The sequence below is a fragment of the Leptinotarsa decemlineata genome, unplaced genomic scaffold, assembly GCF_025532065.1.
Source record: "Leptinotarsa decemlineata unplaced genomic scaffold, Ldec_3_MD MMD2_tig00002974_RagTag_RagTag, whole genome shotgun sequence".
In the NCBI taxonomy this organism is placed as follows: domain Eukaryota; kingdom Metazoa; phylum Arthropoda; class Insecta; order Coleoptera; family Chrysomelidae; genus Leptinotarsa; species Leptinotarsa decemlineata.
Window position 1 is genome coordinate 5,354,677 of NW_027412578.1, and position 24,067 is coordinate 5,378,743.

At 34.0% G+C, this 24,067-nt stretch overlaps 1 protein-coding gene across 11 annotated transcripts in view; it reads left to right on the forward strand.

Annotated features, from left to right (window-relative positions):
* The window catches only part of unc-13, a 477,247-nt gene that overhangs the window by 289,049 nt on the left and 164,131 nt on the right, over positions 1-24,067 (forward strand). For 7 of the 11 annotated variants that reach the window (XM_074177318.1, XM_074177320.1, XM_074177323.1 and 4 more), the window contains exon 1: positions 23,454-23,595. The exons of the other annotated variants lie outside the window; for them this stretch is intronic. The gene's annotated coding sequence lies outside the window, so the exon portion shown is untranslated. Of the gene's footprint in view, positions 1-23,453; positions 23,596-24,067 lie in introns of those variants that run through there. 11 annotated transcript variants of the gene reach the window in all.

Here is a 24,067-nt window from a genome sequence, read left to right on the forward strand (position 1 = left end):
TCAACATTTAATTTACATTCTATCAGGGTTTTATATGTTTCACAATCTGACATATTGAATCTAGAAGCTAAATGCTCAATATACTGTGGTTGATCTACAGTTATTACATTTTTATTTTTGTCTACATTTATTCTCATACCTAGATATTGTCTTACAGGTCTCAAATCTTTTAATTCAAATTCCGCACCCAAAATGCGTTTCAAATTAACAGTTTCAACAGAATTATCAAAAAAAATTTAAAAATCATCAACATATAGGGCCACAATAATTTTTATTTCACCCTTTGTTTTTGTAAACAAACAAGGCTCGTACTGACTATTTTTGAAATCCAAATTATTAAGTAATTTTTTAACTTTGGCATACCACGCAAGAGAAGATTGTTTTAATCCATAATTCATAATTTCAAAACTTTTCCCCCACTTTTGTTCACAAAACCCTCAGGTAATGACATGTAAATAATATAATTTCTTTTCAAAAAACCATTTAAAAAGGCTGTAGTTACATCTAAGTTTCGTTCTCCGTCATATGTGTGCTTGCCCCGGAATCTACGTACCACTCTGTTTTGTTAAATTATCCATTCAGGAAAACGACATTTAATACATATTTGCTATTAGTTTTCTTCAATAACGGGCACTGATTTCATTGTAAAACCCGTGCCATTCAACCGCTGTGCTGTCTCGACTATTTGAGTCACATATGTCGCCATATAATCACAGTTTTCTTGTTTTATGGATATCAAATGTTGCAGCAATGTTATTATTCTTGAGAAACCTGAATCATCAAACATGGTCTGCAATGTGGTTCATAATTCTGCTGAGCTCTTGGTATTCTCAATATGCACGTTCAATGGCGGGTCTACAGTCAATATTAGTTTTGCCTTCGTTTTTGCATCGTCCACTGGCTTAACTTCAAAATCTGTCGTCGTCCTGATGTATTTGTCCATCCCTTCGAGCACCAACAAATTTTCAGCCGCGAAGCTCCACTCATCATAGTTCTCTCTTCCTTTCAGTTAAGGAACACTGGCAATATAGTTCGTAGTCATGTTTTCGCGATACAACTTCCACAAATTATCTATTTTAGAAAAAATAACTGATAATTTCGGGGTAAGCCCATAACTTGTAAAGAAACACGTGAATGTCACTAACATATTGATACTTTTTATAACATTAGTTATACAGATTTTTTTAAACAGATACATACATTAACAATAAAGTGTATATTTTACACAAGAGATGGTGTTACCAGTAACAAATAAAAAATATTTTCATTTTGATACATCATTCTAACAGAAAAAATATCACCTAAATCACATTTGAAAATCGTGATTTTGGTCTAAGATACATTGAAAGATGATGAATCGACATCACACCATTGTTTGACACCTTGGTTGAGTTCCTTGGGTAATTGGGTTGAGAGCAATGGGCCGAGACCGGAACCCTGTGGTACCCCACAATTCGAATTCATTAAATGAGAAGAAATGCCGTTGAAGTATAGTCTCTGTATTTGACCTGATACATATTAAACAAATCACATTGAAATGTTTTCTTGAGAACCATACATTTTGTAATTGGCACAGTCAAACGGCTCAGTCAGATCGCAGAACACTGCAGTTGCAGCTTCACTGTTATCGATCTGAACACAAAAATCATCAAGTAATGCAAATATTGCCTCGGGTGTAGGGCAGGACGGGGGTAATATGTCCAATTTAGTAATATTGCTTCGTTACTATTAAACTATAAGGATTCCACAAAATATTCAAAAATCAGCAACTAGCGTAGTCTTTCCTCTAAACGTAACTAGCAAGCCTTCCTGGCTCGGCACGAGTGCAATGCTGATACTAAATATAAATCACCGGAAATTTGAGGGCATGGAGAAGCAGTGACGAAAAGGTAATTTTATTTAATGGACGCACCTTTTTTCCACGCGCCAGTTGAAATATTCAGACATCCTTTCTTATTGCACATCTACAACTTACGTCCTCCAAAAAAAAAACCGAACAATCTATTTTCACTTCCATCGTTCAACCCGTCCTAAGAATCACATGTTGAAAGGTAAGACCTCGTTCATCCTTAGCTCACACAAGTTTTGACTTTTGCGAGTTGTCGTTCGTAGTGGAGCGGGGGAGCGAGTTAACGGAAAAACAGATAGAGTTCTTAACAGATCCATGGATGCAACTAAAGTTGACGCCTATGAAAAATCACTGCTTCATAGTGTATTTGTGAACCTCCATTAATCGCAATCGAAGGTCTGAAGGATATAGGAATATCCTGGTGAATCAATTACAAATCCAGCGATGCACGAACCCGCAATGATCATGATCACAGGACTTGCAGTAAGGTGTTAATCAATCACTATGTCTGTAAATCATTCCCTGTTACACCAGATCCAAATGTGTTCTCGATGTCCCTCGTAATCATTCTAAAAGTAACGAGCGAATAGTCGACTTGAAAAAGGAAGGCTCCGTCGTCTACTTCAGCAAACATCAAGTGGTCGTCGATTTTTCAGAACGGACAGGAACGGTTATATTTCACAGAACCCATTGAAACGACCTCTTGATTTACTACTGGCTTTGCTTTGGAGTAGATTTCAAACAACTGAAGAACGTTTTATTTGAAAAATACAAGGATTACTTTCGTTTTGAAACGACTGAAGCATTATTGTGCTACCACAAATTGTCAGTAGTGTTTGAAGAATGCAATAGCAGCAAAATTGCTACAATGTATTCATTGTAGCACAGTTCAACATGAACTGTTTCTATAATTGCTACAATTATAGAAACAGTTCATGTAGAAGAAGATTATTTTTAATATTTTGATAATTTTACCGAAACTCTAATCTTGACAATCTAATAGTCAGTGATATATCTCAATAATCATTAAAATAATATAATAATAATAATAATAATGGCACTATTGCCATTATCCGTTGCGCTCAGAAACACTCGAGGGTATAACTGTGGCACCCCCGGAAACCGGAGGCACAAGGTCACCCATCTGTTTTATATGGATGATCTTAAACTTTATGCCTCTGGAGAGAAGGATCTCCATCAGTCCTTGAGGGTGGTGGAAGAGTACACGCATGCTATCGGTATGAAATTCGGGATAGACAAATGTGCAATGGTTCATCTCAAAAAAGGACGATGCGGGGACTACGGAGAGGATGTGCAGCTCGTAGATGGAAGCATCCTACACCATCTGGATGCCGGAGAGACGTATACTTACCTCGGGGTGGAACAACGCCACTCACAAGAGGTAACTGCAGTGAAAAACTCTCTCCGCGGCAAGTATCTCTACTCTCGAATCTCAAAATCATACCGGCTTGTCGCACTAAGGCATAAATCTTAGCCGCACAGATGCAGAAGGCTGTCATTCTTGGCTCACTGCGTTTTCTCAGGGCACATGATTCTCGGACCCAATGATCACTTACCCCACGGTGTGGGGAGTGGTCGTTGGTTGATTATGCTGGCGCGCCCTCCCGAATGTATCGGGGCTTCGGGGGATAGGGCCTGACCAGCGCACACTACGGTGGAAAAAAAAAATAATATATTTATTCAACAAACGACAGAGTTAGTTATATAATACATATTATATAATAAATAATTTACATAGTATTATATCATGAAATGAGATATGAATAAATAAATATGAGTGATAATCCACAAAAACATATGCTTGTCGTTGAACAATGAAATGAAATGATAGTAAATAATAAAGGATGTTGATGAAAGATCAATTAACATATACATATACATACACATACATATACATACATACACACATATACACACATACACATATATACATGAAGCTATTTGAGATTTATAGTATCGATACTTTTTCATTGAAGAAAAATTAGTCTGCAATGAAAACGAAGACCTCTGTAGAACAGTCTTCTGGTGCTATGGTATTATTTCAGAAATTATTCTTTTTTTTTATTTATATATACTTTATTGACCAAAGAAAAAATCTTGTTGACAAAGTTAGTGAATTAATATAAAAGAATACATAAATGTCCTATGAATATAAAAATATAGATAAAATATAATGTAAACTTAAGTATGAAAACACTGTATGAAAAACCACAAACAATGGTTGAAACATACATACACATAAAACATGCTAAGTTGAAAATGATCGGTATAAAACTCAGCCAAACTGTAATAGGGTCCACTACTCAAAATTTCTCTAATCATTTTTCTGTACTGTAGTACTCTTTACTCTTAAGTGTAACTCGGCAGATGGTTATACATCTTCACACCATTGTAAAATAAGGAGTCCTTGACCAGAGAGTTGCAAGGAATAGGTAATTTTGAATTGTTTTTGCACGCTCTGACGAGTTGTATAGTGATGGGTGGTAACCTCCAGTTTTACAAGATGTTTCTTAATTAAACACACTGTCTCCAGAATAAAAAGAGCTACAACCGTCAACAACTGTTTATCTATAAACAGTTGCTTGCATGAGTCAGGAGGTTTAGCTTTGCACTAGTATCGTATTGCTCTCATCTGTAATACAAATACAGACTCCAGCAAATTAAGGCTACAACGTCAAAAAGGTATACTGTACCTTAAGTGAGACTCTACCAAAGCGTGATATGCTATATTTGCAGTATAAACTCCCAGTTCTCTAGCAATAACTCTCACTGCATAACAGCCGGTGAAAATTCTACTTTTCATTTTTCTGATGTGAGCGTCAAATTTCAGTCCACCGTCTATATACAGTCCCATAAATTTTGTACACTCTATGTTCTCAATGATACCGCTCGCTACACATAAATTCTGAAATGAACATTTGAAACTCATATTTGTTTTCGAAATATTGAGGGAGAGTAGATTGGAATCACACCAAGACTTGATTTTTTGTATATCATGAGCTATTGTTTCATTGAGTATATCTATACCTTTACTATGCCACAATATAGTTGTGTCGTCAGCGAAAAGAGTGAGTGTTTCGAATATACTTATGTTCATCAAATCGTTAATATACAACAGGAACAATATGGGACCGAGAAACGATCCCTGTGGTACACCAGTATTTATTTCAATACTGTTTGAACATATAATCGTTTTCACAATCTGACTGCGACCATTGAGATACGACTCAAACCACGCAGTGTTATCCCTCTACATCCATAGATATTCAGCTTTCGTAGCAGTATTTTTTGATCAACGCAGTCAAACGCTTTAAGGTCACAAAATACTGCTGCAGCAGCATCTCCATCATTCATATTGGAATACACCTCAAACAAGAAAGATAATATTGCATCATGTGTGGCTCTTGTTGTTCTGGAATCCAAATTGATTTTTCCTTATAATGTTATGGCGAAGGATAAATTCATTGAGTCCTTTCTTAACTAGTTTTTCAATTATTTTTGCAATAGTAGGAATGAGAGATATTGGTCGATAATTTGAAGGATCATCTACAGAGTTACCTTTTTATCAAGGAATCACTATCGACAATTTTAGAAAGGATGGAAACCTGCCATTTCTGAATGAAAGACTTGTTAGTGATACAAGAGGTCTGAGCGCTTCTATCGGAAGATTTTCAATAATTTTGATTGAAATTTCATCATAACCAGATGTTGATTTATTCCTTATATCACTAAAAACTTCAAACATTTCATCAATATTCGTATCATCCAATTGAAGAGATTCATTGATTGCAACATTTTCTAAATTAATCAGTGGGACATATGATACCACAATATTCTGACTGAGCTTCTGTCCAACCGAACAAAAGAATTCATTTATATCGTCCATGCTGATTGGTATTTCAATATCTCTGCTCTTTTTGGTACTATCTCTCAAATCATTCATGATAGACCAACTTTCTTTCATTTTGTTGTGTGAATTGTCAATTCTATTATTGAAGTAAATTTCTTGAGCAAGTCAAATGGTATTTCTATAAATTATCCGATAATTGTTGAAATATAAATGAAAGTAAGGATTATCCTACACTCGATGTGAACGATAGTGTCAAGCACATAATCCAGAAGTGCCCAGTTTTTGAACCTGAAAGGCAAGCTGCAAAACTTTCCAGTGATCTCATTTCTGCATAAGAAGTAGCAAATGAAAACTTGTTGTTGACTCCAGTGACGTGGATACAGCTGACAACGATGATGATGATGTCAAAAATATCTGGATCAATAAATAAGTTGATCTTATTACATAATTCAACACGAACAGTCTCCATTACTTCCCCTGTAGGTCACGTTTTATATTTTTTGAGGTATCGTCCGTCGTCTACTTCAACTGTTTGACGTGAAAAGCACTCTGTGATAGAATCTGATTTATTCATTGGCGGGCCAGGTAACAAATTATTACTAAAGCTGAAGGATCTTCGATACAGCACCTCAATCTCCTCTTCATGAATTATTGATTCATCTCCACCAAAACTGTGTTATTTGCGACTGCCGCTACAGATTTCCACGACCGGAAACCGGACAGTCCAGGTAGGAAAATCTTATGAATGGACAGTTCTCTAACCAAGTATTTTTATCAAAATTCATTTACATGCGATTGATCGGTTTCAACAGTGGAGAAAAAAAAAAGATTTGTTTGTTTGATTCGGATGTCATTATTGTTCATTTGGATCACACTTTGATTCCATGCATTGAATCAAAGATTTTTTCAAGTACAGACTATTTTATTCGAAAGTATTACTATTATATCGAAAGAGAAACCAAAGAAATATTTTTTTCCAGAAGGTTTTTTATTGTTAAGTATATTGTAGATTAGGTTAGGTTAAGTCCAAAGTGAGTAGGTCTATTCGACTCTCCACCGCAACCCGCAAAGGTTTATTATGGCTCACACCTATTCACACTCGACCAAATAAACCCAGCTTCTTAACGAAGCTCAGATGCTAAGAGTACGGCTCTGCCGGACTCTAAAAACCTGACTCGGTCGCCAGCGGGGCAAGCACAAAGTATGTGCTCTGCTGTTTCATCCTTTCCAAACAGAGGCGACACACACTGCACAGTAAAAATAAAAATCTCAAAGTGAAGAACATTATCTCGATTTAAAGAAATCTTGCTCTCCTATATTCATGATGAAATATTTTTTTAAACTGAGAAACATATTCTCTCAAGTTGAATTTGAATCATTATTTCAAATGGACTGAATAAACGCTTCTTTCAAGTAAAAAAAAATATTCCATATTTGTGCATACATTTCAATAGAAATAATCACATTAGCTCAAGAGAAGTAGGTATGCATTTTTTTGTCTCAGCAAAATTGATCTCGAAGCAAAACTGTTTTGGGTTTTGAAAGAATGATATGTTTACTTGGAACATTATTTAAATGTCTCCGTATGAGAAAATAATTGTTTTCCTTTGAAGAGAAGCATTTTTCATTAAAAAGCTTCTATTTGTACAAATGAAATAAAATCATTTACTTCATCAAAGATAAACTTATGCTTCTGTTTATAAACCGTCCCTCTCATTTGGATGTATTTGGTTACTTGAATCCAAAGTATATCATCTGTAATATGAACAGCTATAAGTGGTAAGGAAAGAAACTAAATAATACATTACATATTATGATTGGTTTATCTGAAGCAATTGCAAATTATAAATATTATCCTGAAAAAGCATGTGATGAAAAACAAAACTTAATAGAGAACTAAATTTTCTTTGCTAATCTTTGTTTAAATATCATATTCCAACCGCACACGTTATACAAATAACATGAATAAATATTCAATGAGAAAACATATACAAAAAAGGATCATATTCTTGACAAACTGCAAATTAACAAAATAAAATTAAATCGAAGCCTATAAACAACATTACAGACAAGAAAATTAATTGATTTATTAGTACTTTTACATAAATGAAGTTTTTGAAACTAGATGCTATTCTGGTAAATAACATTAAAAAAATCACTATCGTCGATCAAGTTCTGCATTCTGCTTTTGTTTATCCACAATTGCCGGAACATCACTTGGATTTTGAAACGAAAGAAGAAATCAGCACATCATCCTTAGCCACTATTTCAAACATATAGAAAGATAAAAATATGAAAACAGCAGCCACTTGATAAACAAAATTGTTTTTCTTTTCAATAAAACACTGTTTAAGTGGGTTGATTCCGTCAACCAACCCAATTGTTGTTCGCATGCGAATGACAACCCTCAAAATATTAAACTTGTCTGAGGTCTTATTATTTAACATACGATTCCTAGCAAGTTAAAAGGTGCTAAAATTTGATCAGAAATAAATAATCAATTCAAAAGACGTACCTCAAATCCCTTTGAAGTGGACAGAAGTCTATACAGAAAAACTGCCTTTCAAAATATTAATTTTGGAACCGTTATAGGAATTCAAAGTGTCGTGTGAGTATTATAAGAGGATCAATGAAAAATATAAAATGTTTATTAAAAAAAATGTAACTCATGATCATACAAACATACTTAAAGGAATATGATACGCTATTTAAATAACAGTATTCACTATTTTCATGTTTTTGGAAATTCATGTTTCATCTCTAGTGAGTTTGGTAATATTTCTACCTATTTCTTACATTCCTAAAGGAAATCTATCGAATAATCTCAAACTGAGTAGGATATATTCAATGTGTTCCCAATGAATAACATAAAAACATTTCTGAAGTGATTACACAAAGCAAAGACGTTTCGGAATTCAACAAACATTTACATGTTGAAATCAGAAGTTAGCTGTCACATATAAAAGCTTTTTATACCTACTGGTGCCTTTTTTGGTATTTTTTGTATTATAATTTATTGTCGAAACTATAAGTACCTCTTTCATTAAAAAATGAATTCGGTCTAAGAGAAAATCAAATTTTATTTAGAGAAAATGCTCTTATTTGAAACACGATAAAATGTATGTTCAAAACAAGAGATTGGAAAATTTGAATCAACGTGGAAGATTTTTCAGTTTAAATTTTTATACACTTGCAGAGCTCGGCAAATATAATAATGCATGTGTGAAAAATTACGGAGCATTGGTATAATTTTCGCAAAATGAAGGAAAAATTAAGAGTTGCCGTCAAAGTTTACCACTTTCTCTTCGGTACTACGTATACAACGCGATACTTATTGATATAGCAGAGTTTTATCCAATTATAATACTTACCCATGAAAATATCTTTCAACTGTGCAAGACCCCAGTCTTGTAAAATCTGTTCCATTATGGTAGATACAAAATAATCGGAAAGAAATTGCACTGCCTACAGACACATAAAACACTTCCTCCTCAAAATCGCAACACATCAACATCACTCTCCAACACATACTGGCGCGTACGCGATGCTTACAACGGAATTCCCCGCTCTCCTCTCACTTAAGAGGGTCATAGAAAGACAAGAGTACCACATGTTTTTTCAAACTGAAATGATAGAAATACTTCTTCAAAAGAAACCCTGTTCATTCTATACAAAATTCCTGTTATTTTCAGTCGATCTTAATATAGTTTTGTATGTAGATTCACAAAACTATTGTTATAAACGAATAGAGTTATTTGAAGGGATACATTATTAAATTCAAACAAACACTATGTGTTCAGATCAAATTGATATTGCTCTTCATTTGAAACAGTATATTTTTCCCTTTAAATAGGTGGTGGATTTTGAGATGATATTATATTTCCTTGATTCAAAATAGTTCATCTTCGCAATGATATAATCAAACGAATGATGTCGTTGAAAGGCCAAGAAATTTGATTTCTTTGTTGAAAAAAGTGTGATTTTCTGGTGGAACATGGCGATGTTGGCATAAAGTAATTTTTTTTCCAATAGAGATAAAAATTTCAAAGCAACCTATGATCTTCTCTTGAAGAAATACTTTTTACTGTGTGTCTTCCGACAGTCCTGTTGTATGTTCGTAATATGTTTTTCCCGTTAACCAGCTATCGCACCCCTACGAACGACAATCCTCAGAAGTCGAAACTTGTCAGAGCTAAGGACTAACGAAGTCTAACCTTTTTACGTGTGATTCCTAACACGGGTTGGACGATAGCAAGTGAATATCGAGCGTTCAGCCTGGGGCGTGAACCATCGACTCAACACATCGGCCGATTGGCTGAGTGAACAAAGCACCCACGTCCAACCGCCCGGCTACCGACCGACCTGTTACATCAGATCAACATGTATCCTCTATTGTGGGCACGTATTTTACTAGCAGAAGCCTAAGGTGCTTTTTCAACTTGTCATATGTCTCATCAGTTGTGTTAGACTGAATCACGAGTGCACTGTCACTTCGAGAACAAGCTCCTAAGTGAGTAAACAGGCGACTCCTAATGAGTCCAATGCAAGAAAAATCACTGTGTGTGTTTATTATTCCTCAAAGCTGCAATATACGTCCCTCCTGTCAATAGAAAAAATATACACCTCTATACTCACAAGAGATTTAGATGACACTCGTAAATCGTTGTAGTATGGTTGAGCTGATTGCAATATCACTTTCTATACTAATAGTCGATATGTTCAATAATTGTGATAATAAACGTCACATCATAGTTATAGTTATATATGAAGATAAAAATGGAATTCAAGACCTAGGAAAGATAATACTACAGTTGTATTCATACCATTTGCCTATATAGGTATGGTTATCTACAGTATGTTGTGTGATGTTCGCGGTGGTGGTCCTATTGTCCCATTGTGATTCCAGTACAGAAAGGTTGTAACGAAAAGTTTCTAGACTGTCTGCTGCGTACTGAGTTACAAATAAACAGAAGAAAATCGGTTGAAATTTTTAATTCGTCTCTGAATCTATATATGGGAGAAAATATCTTCAAATGTTCTACTACAATTCGGGTAAATTTGTATTGATGGGAATTTTGTGCACTTTCTTCTTTCTTTGCACTTCGAACATGTTGGTTTTTCCTCTCTATCCAGAAATTCTTATTTTTTGAAGGAATTCAAGCACTGTGATAACCTCAGATGACATTTTTTTGTGTTATCGGGTGTGTATGGGTGTATAGATTTCAACTAACCGACGAAACTGTTGACAAGACTTGGAGTTGTCTTTCGTCAAATATCTCTTACGTTTATTAGATAAAAATTTAATTCTTCGTCAATTTCATGACATAATTTCTATATCGTGGTTTCATGTTGTGTAGTAATTTGAATTTTAATGATTATTACTATCTGACAAATTTCTACCTATTGAATAAGCTAGGTACATATAAACTATCACACGTTAGAAAGTAAGACCTCGTTAGTCCTTAGCTCGCACAAGTTTCGACTTTTGAGAATTGCCTTTCGTAGGGGAGCGACAGCTGGTTAACGGAAAAACAGATTTTTCAACAGGTTCGTTTGAAAATGTCGTTATAGGATGACACTGCAGTAACGTTAGTTACAAATACAAGTGGTGTAAAAACATAGGGAATTCAATTTCCCACTCTTCATGCATTATGAATTTTGATCCCGGAGATACTATCTGTTATCTTGGTCATGATTTCACAAAAAACTTTGGTGAATTGTTTATTTTTTCGGTAATCAGATGATTCATAGAGATTCCAGAGACCTTTTTTGATTTTCAAAATGTTTACCTTCGAAAAAGTTGAAATGAAACATTTATGAGTTTCTGGATTTCTATATTAATCACTTCTGTTACTTATGATGCACTGTTTGGAACCTTTGGTGTAGTAATGCATATTACTGGAGTTTTTTCCTAACACCAAATCGTTATTTTCAACACCTCGACACGTTGTTTCGATCACCAAGTGATCATCTTCAAAGGGGAAGATCAAAACTAGAAACTATGCGAAGCTAACCCTATTTATGCTATATAGGTATCCCATACAGGTAAACCATACAGGCGTACCACCCATACAGCTATACCAACCTAAATTAATTTTACAATTTTGCCTTATCTATTATTTTACAATATATGTTTATATAAAACAATTTTAAACTATATAAAAATTAATTTTTTGTCCTTTCTGAAAGTCGAGATGTCATTCATTCTGTCAAAAAGAAATTTCAACGAATTTTACAAACCGTACGAGCTTTCGAAGATGTTTTTGAGATTAACGTCTAGCATATAACTTTCAGAATATGTATTTGTGGTTACGATACTTCATTGTACTTATGAAAAAACTTCCATCTTACTGAAAATATCAGGAGCTTTTTTCTTCTGGAAATTCCCTCGTTTATAACAAAATGGAAGAGTTGTGAGCCAACAAAATCCCCCAGAGTATATTGTGAAAGAAAATACTCTTGGAAAGTAGAATTAGTCAGGAGTCTCTTATCATCACCACTTCTTTCTAGGATAACGTGGTGTAACCGAATAGACGATGAAGCATGAACCACATCAGATTTTGTACTGAAATTGAATTGCGCGACTCATCCAATTTGCTCCCACTATTTACGATCGTATATTATGCTGCCTTCCTGAATTTTGCCGTTAAGGATGTAATTTATTGCAAATTTGGCCGATATTCTCGACGGTGCAAATGGAGGTTCAGTATCACGACGCGGTGTTATGAGATCACCTAAATCACATTAGAAACTAGACCGCAAACCGTTCATACAGCTCCAACCTAAAAATGGAGACACCTATAATTATTTTCTTTTCGATAAAATATTAAGTTCTCGGCCCTAATCGAAGGCAACTAGCAATCTACAGGTTGGGCCTGAGCAAGGACCAAATTCTCGTAGTTGACGTTTAGAGAAAGTTGATAAAGTTTAACGATATTGAAGTTGAATTGTCATAATGTTTTTTTTTTCAATATTTACCCGGTGAACTTTATGCAAATAGACCAAAATTGTTCTAATAATTGAGTTCGAAGTGAGGTGATCACAAAAATGATTTATCAATAATGTAAATATGGTGGCATAATGAATAAATATACATTTTTTCCCTGACTGAAATATTTGGTAATATTTCGAACGTCATTAATATGTCTTATATTTGAATCATTTTCTTCTAGCTGATTGGAATACGTATTTTTTATTTCATCAGTTCGGACTTCCATTGTCTATATAATATAAATTGATTTGATAACCCTGAAAAAATCAAAAAGATCAACCGAAGATAACAATTTTATTAAACAAAAAACTGAAATTACAAAGAAATAACATACAACAACAACTAAAACAACTAACCAAATAAAAATTTAAATATAATTTAAAGCTGAAAAAATTCAAAATATTATTAACAAAGAATGAAAAAATCAAAATTAAAAGATTTCAAACCAAATTATGTCACAACGTTTCGATTGTTAGTATCCACAATCGTCTTCGTGTGATAACTGGACTTCTCAGAAGGTCATCCTCGTTTCCTTCAGGTTTGGAGTCCAGCTCCCCTAGCCTTTCGGCTGATTGTTGGTCTCAAGAAGGACCAACGGGTTGATGACTGATGGTATGACGGCACGAAGTCCTTAGACATCAGGACATCCTCGACTGGATGGACTGCCGAATGGAAGGCAGCTGCAAATCTCTGCGGATGGCTTCATTCCGCACGAATCAAGGAGCATTCACAATCATCCTAATTAACTTATTTTGCAACTTTTCCAAAATGGAAATGTTGGACAGAGCCGCTTGTCCCCAGACGCCTGAAGCATACATGATGACAGGCTTGAACATCGTGTTTTAGATCATGATTTTGTTCTTCGTGCTCATTTTTGATTTTCTGTTGATCAGAGGGTACAGGCTGGCTATCCGACCCTCGATCTTAGACTTAACACACATGATGTGCGGGTTCCAAGTGAGCCTACGGTCTATTAGAAGACCGAGGTACTTTACCCGCGCTTGCCAATCAATCTCCCTTCCAGAGATTCTCACTTTTCTGGCCGGAGAAGATATTAATCTTCCCATGATTATCACCTGAGTCTTTTCCGGGTTTACTCGGATAACTGGACTTCTCCTCCGAGATCTAACTATTTATATGTTATTCGAGTGCTTTCACTTATCCCCCCTTCCCTCTTTCCGCTTCATTGGTTTTGGCGGGAGATGACCGTTTGGCGGAAGTTGGTCGTTTATCGCTTGATACGTAACATATGGTAACCTCTAATCAAGCGAAAAACGACCAACTCCCGCCAAACGGTCATCTCTCGCCAAAACCAATGAAGCGGAAAGAGGGAAGGGGGGATAGGTGAAAGCACTCGAATAACATATAAATAGTCAGATCTCGGAGGAATAAGTCCAATTATCAACCTTTTTATTTTTGAATTTTTTGTTAATCATATTTTTAGTTTTTTCAATTTTTTCAGCTTTTATTGATATTTCGATTTTTATTTGTTTGGTTGATGTATGTTATTTCCTTGTAATTTCAGTTTTTTGTTTAATAAAATTGTTATTTTTGGTTGATCTTTTTGATTTTTCAGGGTTATCAAATCAATTTATATTATATTAGACAATAGAAGTCCAAACTGATGAAATACACCACGAAACATTGTCAACCACCTTCAAACATACGTATTTTTTGATCAATGAAAATCTGTACTTTCACTTATACATTTGAACGTAAGAAAGAGGATATTTTATTTCCAGATCGTAAAAAAAGAAGATAAACAGTTGAATATCTTATTTTTTTCACTTTTGGGCCTGAGTGTGCATTTTAGTGATAGCACTGGGTCTATTTTGAAATTCGATGTTTCTAATAACAAAAAAGTGAAAGCAGTTTTTGTTATCTTCTTCTGAGGGTACTTATGGTGAATCTTTCATTTATTGACATTCATAAAATTTATATTGACAGATATTGTTACGATATTACAATGGGATTGAGTTAACATTTCAATAAAATTGAATATCAAAGATTCAAAATCTGTTAGAAGGAATAACCATTCAATTCACAAAAAAGTAAAACGAGTTGGTTTGAAAACTTTCAAAACCTATTTTTTTAATTGACGCACATCGTTCCTTGATATTCACTGCATCATATTAAATTGTCCCGTTTCAACTGATCCATCTAGTATGTACAAACAAAAGTTCAATCATCACCCTCTCAAGTCTCAAAGACTAGGCTATAAAATGATATTGAAAACAATAATCGCGAAAATAAATCCAAACATCAACATTCAGACCCATTTCATCAGTCATAAAAATGCGATTAACATTATACCGGAAAAATTCATCTCAAATTTCATATCTTGTGGTTATACTCGTTCATCTTGAGCCCGTTTAAAAACATTAGTGATTAAAATTTCGTTACGAGAAAAAATTCAATTTCAACGAGTGAAGCTTCTCCTTCTGTGAGTAAACCGCTCATGCTTTTCTTCATAATTATATTGTGCCAGGAAATGAAATTCTGTGTCGAAACAAATAATAAGTTGCCGTCTTATTTTTTAAATATACCTTTTGTCGTACCTGTTTGAGTTTAATCTCATTTCAGACAGGTATTGATCATTCCACCACTCTTTCTCAGGGTCCGTAGAAGGAACAGTTTTTGCTGGAAACGAATATTAAAATCTTAGGATACGGTTTTCGAAATCAGCGCGTTAAAAGTTTTGATTTAGAAAGTCATGTTTTTAACCAGGTCTTCCTAATAAATATAGTTTGAAAAACTTAAAAACACGCCTTCAAAGAACATCGAACTGAAAAGTTGATTTTTTTTTTAAATAAGGTTAAAACAATAACAAAGCCACGGGCGCTTGATATACAAAAAATTTTGCACAAAGCGCCCACGCTTTTTTCACAATAATACTAATCTTTTTCGTTCGTTACTGTTTTGAGCTTATTTTAAAAAATATATATTTTTAACTTTTTAGTTCGATGTTCTTCAAAAGCGTGTTTTTTAGTTTTTTAAACTATTTTCATTTTTCATTTTTTAGTTTCGTATGCTATAAAAGCGTGTTTTTTAGTCTTTCTAAACTATATTCATTTTATCTAAACTTTGGGATCAATCAGTCGTATATTAAGATTCCGGAGAAAATCAGCTACCAAGCCCAAGGCAGCAGGCACACAAAGGAGGGTTACAAATAAGGCAGCAGGCGCGCGTGTTAATAAAAAAATACTCTTTCAAATGAAGAAATTATGTAAAGTGAGTTCGAATTATATCAAGGAGATTACATACAGCGCCATCTGCCCGCAAATAGATCAAGCAATAATGTCGATATATGAAGGCGATTACGTACAGCGCCATCTGCCCGCGAATTGATCAACCAATAATGTCGATATATCAAGGAGGTTACATACAGCGCCATCTGCCCACGAATAGATCAAGCAATAATATCGATAATTCTGTCAAATACAGATCCCGAGCTTGAGAGTTACAAACAAACATACATACATTCATACAGGTGAAGCTAAAAAAAGCGTGTTAAAAAACGAAGACAACGTGTGACTTCCAAAAAATCTCCCATCTTCAAAAGTACTCCTGTGTGGGGTAATTTGTATTGTCATGTAACATTTTTTTAACATTTTTTTGAAAATTCTTTCCCCGTATCAGAATTAAGACTCCTACGGCACTTTTGGACATAATCTCTCATTACGTCAAAAAATGCCTCTTTGTGAACATATTAGAGATTCAGAATTTCCTGGAAATAGCTGCTGCGTTACTGCTGCGACACCCGGTATAATAGTTCCAGGATTATTTCCGGAAGAATTTACAAATACTCAGTTCCTTTATTTTCATTTCTAATTTTCTAGACTCACGTCTGTTTTTGAAATGCCTCATTAACATTTCACATTAACGTCCATTTTAACATTGCTCTAATTAGTGCGGCTTTTTTCCTAACTCTGCATTTCGATGGCATACTTGTCCGTCTCTCACGGAGAACTTGTTCGACCCGAGAAATGTGTCGGAATACGAAATTGAAAATATTTCGCATTCCAGGACCGGCTGGAGAGGAAATTTAATTGACGCGGTGATCCGCGTGGAAAAATGCAATTTTCCTGTGAAGTGGAGACTACAAAAAACTCTAGAAGTCGTGATGTATTCACGCTGGGATTATTACTGCTTTATTATGTAATGAAGTTAACATTCCTTCGAGGAGATTGAAATTCTCAGGGGGAATATTTAATAAACAGGAGAATCAGCAATTGCGAAATGAGTCCTTGTTGTTTTATTCATATCCTTACTATGAGAAATGGAGCATATTTCATCAGTGACTTCGTTTTATGTTATTGAAATTTGAATTGGGCTCTTCTATTTCACTTGCTTCATTTCTTCGTTCATCCATATTGAAATTTACGAACGTAGATATAAGTACGTCTATGAGTCGAAACTGCCTGATTTTACTTGGTGAATGAAATGTGTGTAGGATTTTGAGTTCATCCTACACATATGTAATAAAGGTAAAAAATAAATTTTCTGAAAGCCATGGAAATTAACAAATCCATTAAAAACCAGAAATGTATACCCCTGAACGAGGAACTCGACTTATGTAGGTCTCTAATCTCGGATTCATAAGTCTGAACATTCCAAATCATTGTGGATCGATCACAGAAGTAATATGGTGTGATATCCCGAAATCCCCCAGCTAATAAAAGTTTTCGTTTTCACGAGGGAGTTGTTAACTATTTGGAAGAGTCTGTTACTTTCAGAAATATCCCAGATCATTGTGCAGAACAGTATCGAATGCAGTGGAATGTTCCGGAACATTGATGTTTATCCTTCCATTCCAACCATTACACAATCCAATATCAACTTCCAGAACCAAGCCGAGTAGTACCTCCGCTAGTAACTAATAAATAGTCACGTTCAATGAACATCACTCAAATGAAAGTATGTTCACAACCATGGTTGAGTACCCATCTACCCAAAGCAAGAGAACAGAAATACAAGCCTAATTAATCTTCAGGATGATTCAATATGTGAAAATGCAATTGAAACTTTTCTGTTACCCGCAGCGGTTAGTCGGGCTGCTTTTAATCATGAATGGCTTGCAAAACCGCTATACAATAGCTTCCTTAAACAATCCTGAGCTAATATCCATTTATACTCTGGAATAATGTAAAAGGTAATAAATATTTGGAAATGGAGTTTGAAAACATTCATCTATTTCAACTACATATTGGTAAATCCCGGAAAACAACCACTTTTCTGGCTAATACCACGCTGGATATTGAATTACGTTTTCAGTTTATTTTTTATTCAGATTCTGAAAACACATTTCAGAGTATTAAATGGAGTATATTCTGTATTCATTCAAAGCAATAAATTGATTGAAATATTGAAGACAAGGCCGCCAAAACACGATTTTTTAGAGACTATTTCCTTCAAACCGATAAAATGATGGAAAAAGTGATGGTTAGGCTATTGAAACAGAGTTTAACAACAATAAAATGCTTCTTACCAGACAGCTGTCAAACTAACATCTAGATGTTCTTGGATCACACGTAACTCGCAGAGCCTAATTATGCATCATTCTCAGAATTTCAATCACTGTCACTATACTAATCAAATTGAACCAATGAAATCGAATGTTCAATTATGATAGTGAGTGAATATTGAAACTTTGCAATAATGCTTTCAGATAAACTCACAATTTTGGCACACTTCACTGGATCACATAACCTCAGGAGAATAAGATAACAATCCTTTAAATAATGCTTGTTTCATTGGCTCATCGATGTCCAACCACTGGACTGAACTTCTCCTGCTGTAGAGGATCCACTTTTCGTCACACGTGATGATCCAATCCAAAAAATAATCGTTTTGGTTGCCCAAATCAAAGATAAACATACTTCGAACCGTGACAATCATTTAAATCGAGCTTTATGACCTTTCCAAAACGTTTCAAACCATCAAAAACCGCATGGGAGCTGAATACCGGTTCTTGCGCTATTCCACGCACCGTTTGTGATGGGTCAGTCTCCACCAAGGACCTCAAATCCTCGTCCTGCATTACTGTAGGTAGATCCTTTCAAGGCTCATCTTCTAAGCTGAAATCTCCGGAACGAAATTCCGCAAACCAACGTCCAACAGTGCGTAAATTAACGTTATCAAATGCCTAGTTAGTGTTTTGAGCCGTATCGTAGCGCTTCGGTTCAATTTCAGTTTTTAGGGAAACATTGGCCGAAAATGTCTTATCGACATCATATTATATCATTATATCATTTTAATCCATTGTCAATTCATATATTCTTAATCTATATCTATTTATACATTTGTAACATAATATTATGTATAATGTGTAATTTAAGTAAGCAAATAAAATTATTATTATTGTATTATTATATATATCGTGTTGAGCAGAAAAAAGTATAAAGTACATAATTCTCTACCAATCAATATATATAGTGATACAGTAGAATAAATATTTAATAAGATATGGAGCTACAAAAATACATGACATTGTGTGATGTGCGGAACTTTCTGTCGTGAGTTCAGTATAACAATAAATAAAGTAGCCCGAATAACCCGTTTATTGAATATTAAACATATATAAAAGTCAACTGTCTCGATACAAAATCAAAACGCCACTCGTTCCATGTCCGAGTGTGAAAACTCGCACTTAACCAATACATGCGCATGACTTTCATATAGGAATATTTACAAGGTATATACATATACATTTCGTTTCTCTCCCTTTTTGGTCTTGAAAATGATAAAACTAATATTTCAAACTTTCTGGAGGTTTACATCTACGAGTACCCCTACGGATCAAAGTTTCTGGTGTTTTATTTTCAGTTTCAAGTTGGGTTTCAGTTGGTCTAAACAAATCTGATAAATCTAATTGTTCATTTTCATCACTTTGCGGATGTTCGTTATTATGATTAGTTTCTAAATGTTCACTCTCACTAATCATTCCACCATACTCTAGAATTTGATTCAAATGCCGGTGCCATGTTTTTCCTTTATATCTGGTATAAAAACTAAATATGTTCGGGGACCAATTTTCTTCTCAATATTTCCTACAATCCATTTTGTTTTCACTTCCTTATAATCTTTAACTAATACTATATCTTCTCTACAGAAAGTTTTTACTCTTTTTCCCCATAATACTTTTTTGACGTTTCAAACTTTTAACCACTGTTTTGACCCACGATTGTTTTATCGTGAGTATGAATGATCAATGCACACAAGAATTACAATAACTCTTATGAAAAGATAGGATAAGAAAAATAACTAGCTGTAGACAAGACAAGATTTAATTCTAACTGTACTCTTACAAGGTTTGAAACGTAATGAATGAATTTTACACAAATGCAATGTTTCACATCGGTAGGTATTTAAGAGAAGGGTTTTCAGATTGGTTTTTGGAGGGATAAACGAAGGTTTGGATTAACAAAGGTAGGAGAGATCATAATAGCGGGTAATTTCCAACATAAGGAATACAAGGAATAATTAAGGAATTAAAAATGTACGGGTTGCTTGAGAAAAGATATTTGGGAATATTGAATTTTAGGAGCATAAGTGGATTAGAAAGACCCGTAAATTTGAGACCAACTGGAAAACCCCGATTATGAATAATGAAAAATTAAATAACTTGAACAAGATTAGTTAACAATAAATAAAATAAAAATAATGCCATGTTGTTTTGTTGTACAAATTTTAGAGCTGGCAACTCTAGGCTAAATACTAAAAAATTAAGATTCACTTGAAAAACATAATGATTTCTATAGTGAGATTTTGAGACCGAACAACCACTTTTCTAGTAAACTTCTTTTCGTCTTTCCCCTTTTTCGTTTCTGGTAATAACAAATCTAGCTTAGTACGAATTTTACAACCAATCATTATCTCCGCGGGACTTTTACCAGTAGTAGAGTGTAGTTTTTTAATCCATCAAAAATCGATTCAACAATAAGTCCAAATCAGAAATATCTGAATTTACACTTTTACAACTTTTGAAACAACCAAAACTTCTAATATTTCGAATGTTATTGATTTCATCTAGAATGAATCTTCAAGATGAGCAGTTGGATTCGGGAAGAAATTTTCTAGGCTAAATACTAAAAAATTAAGATTTACTTGAAAAACATAATAATTTCTATAGTGAGATTTTGAGACCGAACAATCACTTATCTAGAAAACTTCTTTTCGTCTTTCCCCTTTTTCGTTTCTGGCAATAACAAATCTAGCTTAGTACGAATTTTACAACCAGTCATTATCTCCGCGGGACTTTTACCAGTAGTAGAGTGTAGTTTTTTTAATCCCTCAAAACTCGATTCAACAATAAGTCCAAATCAGAAATATCTGAATTTACACTTTTACAACTTTTGAAACAACCAAAACTTCTAATATTTCGAATGTTATTGATTTCATCTAGAATGAATCTTCAAGATGAGCAGTTGGATTCGGGAAGAAATTTTCTTAGCGTATCATTACCATACGCAATATCGAAAGGTGAACTGAAATGTTTTCCCGATAGAAAGCGCTAGTGTTTCGAAACGATAATAGATAATCCAAGTTTCAGGAATTCAAGCGTAGAATGCACAAACGAGATAAATTGAAGTATAGAATTTTATGGATATTGCATATTTGTGGGTAGTCGCTGCCGATACATTCATGATATTGACTTGTTCGTCGCTCGACGCTATGAATAAACAATTCACAAGAGTCCCTAGAAGAAAAAGTGCGCTGGCTTTCAACTCCCGCATGCTTTCGAGTAGGAGCTTTAGCAGGAATTGGAAACGATTCGAAAATGTTCTTTTATTGTGCTAATATGGCGTGGGAAGTGAATGTAAAGACTGGTGATGGGTTTTGAATGTATTTATAGTATTCGTTCCGAAATATTCGTGCGAAATGACAGTTTCAGAAGAAATTTTGCTTTTTTATACTGTCGAATATTTGTGGTTCCGAATTCATACTTCAATCACAAGGTATTTCTATGTTGAAATCTGAAACAAACACTGCTTCCATAGACCAGAACTGCAACACTCTTCTCAACTCTTTTATAACTAAACAAGTTGACACCGTGGAAAGATGAACCACCTCAAGTACTAAAAACGGAAAGATTTCCCCGAAAGTTTCTGTCTATTTGGATTGGAACCTTTACTATTGTTTACTACTGTTCACTAGCAATATACTCTCAAAAGGATCTAAAAACTTAGTGTCATGTAAAGATTCGTTAAAGATTCTTCTCTATAACATAAAAATCAATTGAAAAATTCAACCGAATGTCTCTTTATCACTATCAAAAATCTGTTAGTTCTAGAGCCGGTACTTTACGACCTTATTCTAATCAATTCATTAGCGATTATCTTTTAATCGAGATTTCTTCGACTTCATCATTTGATGAAAATTCAAATGGACGTATTTAGGTTCAATTTAACGGCATGATATATTGTCAGTTAAATATATTTGATACTATTTATTTACCAATGTTCTCTGTTTTTCTATAAAATCTATTATTTCTTGATCACCGTCTTCAATGAGATTATTTATATAATCATTAAAAAATTTTTGGGAAAGAAAGTTTTTGGCTTTCTACTACTCCATCTTGATACAAAAAACAAGGATGAGGGAATCTTCCACGTAAAGGAAGGAAGTAATCAATTTTAAAAGTAGTAACTCTATACTTGGATGTGTAGATCATGCAAAGAAGTAAAGAACTTTCTTTCCCAAAAATTAATCACTCCTAAAAATATAACCCCTTCAATTCATAAAAAAATATACAGTAATGTTATATTGTCATAAAGTATGGACTTTTGGTAATCAAACACGATAAATTCATCGATTCTGATCAACTAATCACAATTTCAACACTGATACGGTTCCGACCTCATAAATTATTATTATCACTCCTATACTGAGTAGTTACGTTCTCAAAACTAATTGATTATAACATTTTATATGTCACGAGGCCCTTCCTTAGTAGAAATCAAAATAGTATGTCAAAAACAAACAGGAGCAATACGAGTACAAAACCAACTATTAATAAATATAAACACTTTTTTCAAATGAAGAAATACATAACTTTTTTCGAGATCAATTGCCCTAACACCAAACTAATGAATATGGTAAAATATATTATATAACAGACTGAATTACCTAGATTGGTGATTATTATTATTAATATTACTATTTTTATTTGAAAAAAGTTATATTGAGAATGTCTCCAGATTTGAATCAACAGATTTTTTATTTATCCTCAAAAAATATCATACATGTGAATTCCCCGAAATGTGGATTCTTCTTTTTCAAGTTACCCAATTTTTCTCACATTTATTCTGATAAAAATAGCGAACAGAAATAAATAAGAAACTACCAACTTTTCTGATATAAGGATTCCACAGCATGAAGTTATGAATTGTATTCAACAAAAATGAAATAGAAAATATCTTACATTTTGTCACTATAATGAAAAATAAATCATATTCAAATATTTTAAATTGAAGACAAAAAAAAAGTAGACACATTTGTTATTTGAAATCGACCAAAAGCCAAACATTTTATACTAACCATAAATTAAATTATGACAAATGCACTATAAACTGTTCATCTATTTTCCTTCCAGCGCACAATATGCACCTAACCACACATCCATGCCAGATTCACACAACAAAATACCATTTTTCATCATACATATTTTTGTTTGTTCGTATATCCGGTGACAAATTCGTTAACAAACATGTGCCTTATGTTTATACAGAACATTATTCCATAAAAAAGTGTGGATATTTGCCCATCAGTGATTTAACATCGACTGAAAATGTGAAGTGATAGCAACCTGCCATCGGAAATTGGATATTTATGGATTTTCCTATGCATATTCGTTTCTGATGTGAGCTGGAATTGTTGATACAGGTATGTATTTCCATCGACATTCACTAGAATATCTACTCTTTCTAAAAATGCATGAAAATGTAGGTCACTGCTGAAATACGCGATAAACATCAACAGTTTGGGTTTGTTGGAGAGAAAAGTCTGATAGATTTCCAGAGGTATTGTTGAAAGTTTCGCAATCGAACCGAAAGATCTTCTCAACAGATTTGAAATCTAAGAGAAGACAAATTATTGGCACAAAGATATTCCGAGTATCAGGTATTATAATAATATCAGAAAATGAGAAAAATGAACTTTGAATATGAAATATAAACACACTATAAGCACACTAATTAGTGAAGAAATTACTACTTTCTCGCTTTCAAAGAATAATGCTTCATCAATATTCGAAAGATATCATTTCGTTAACCAAAACATAATCTTGGAAACAACTATACAGAGTGATTTCTAACTACGGTACGAAACTTCAAAGAGTGATTAACAACTTCTTCGT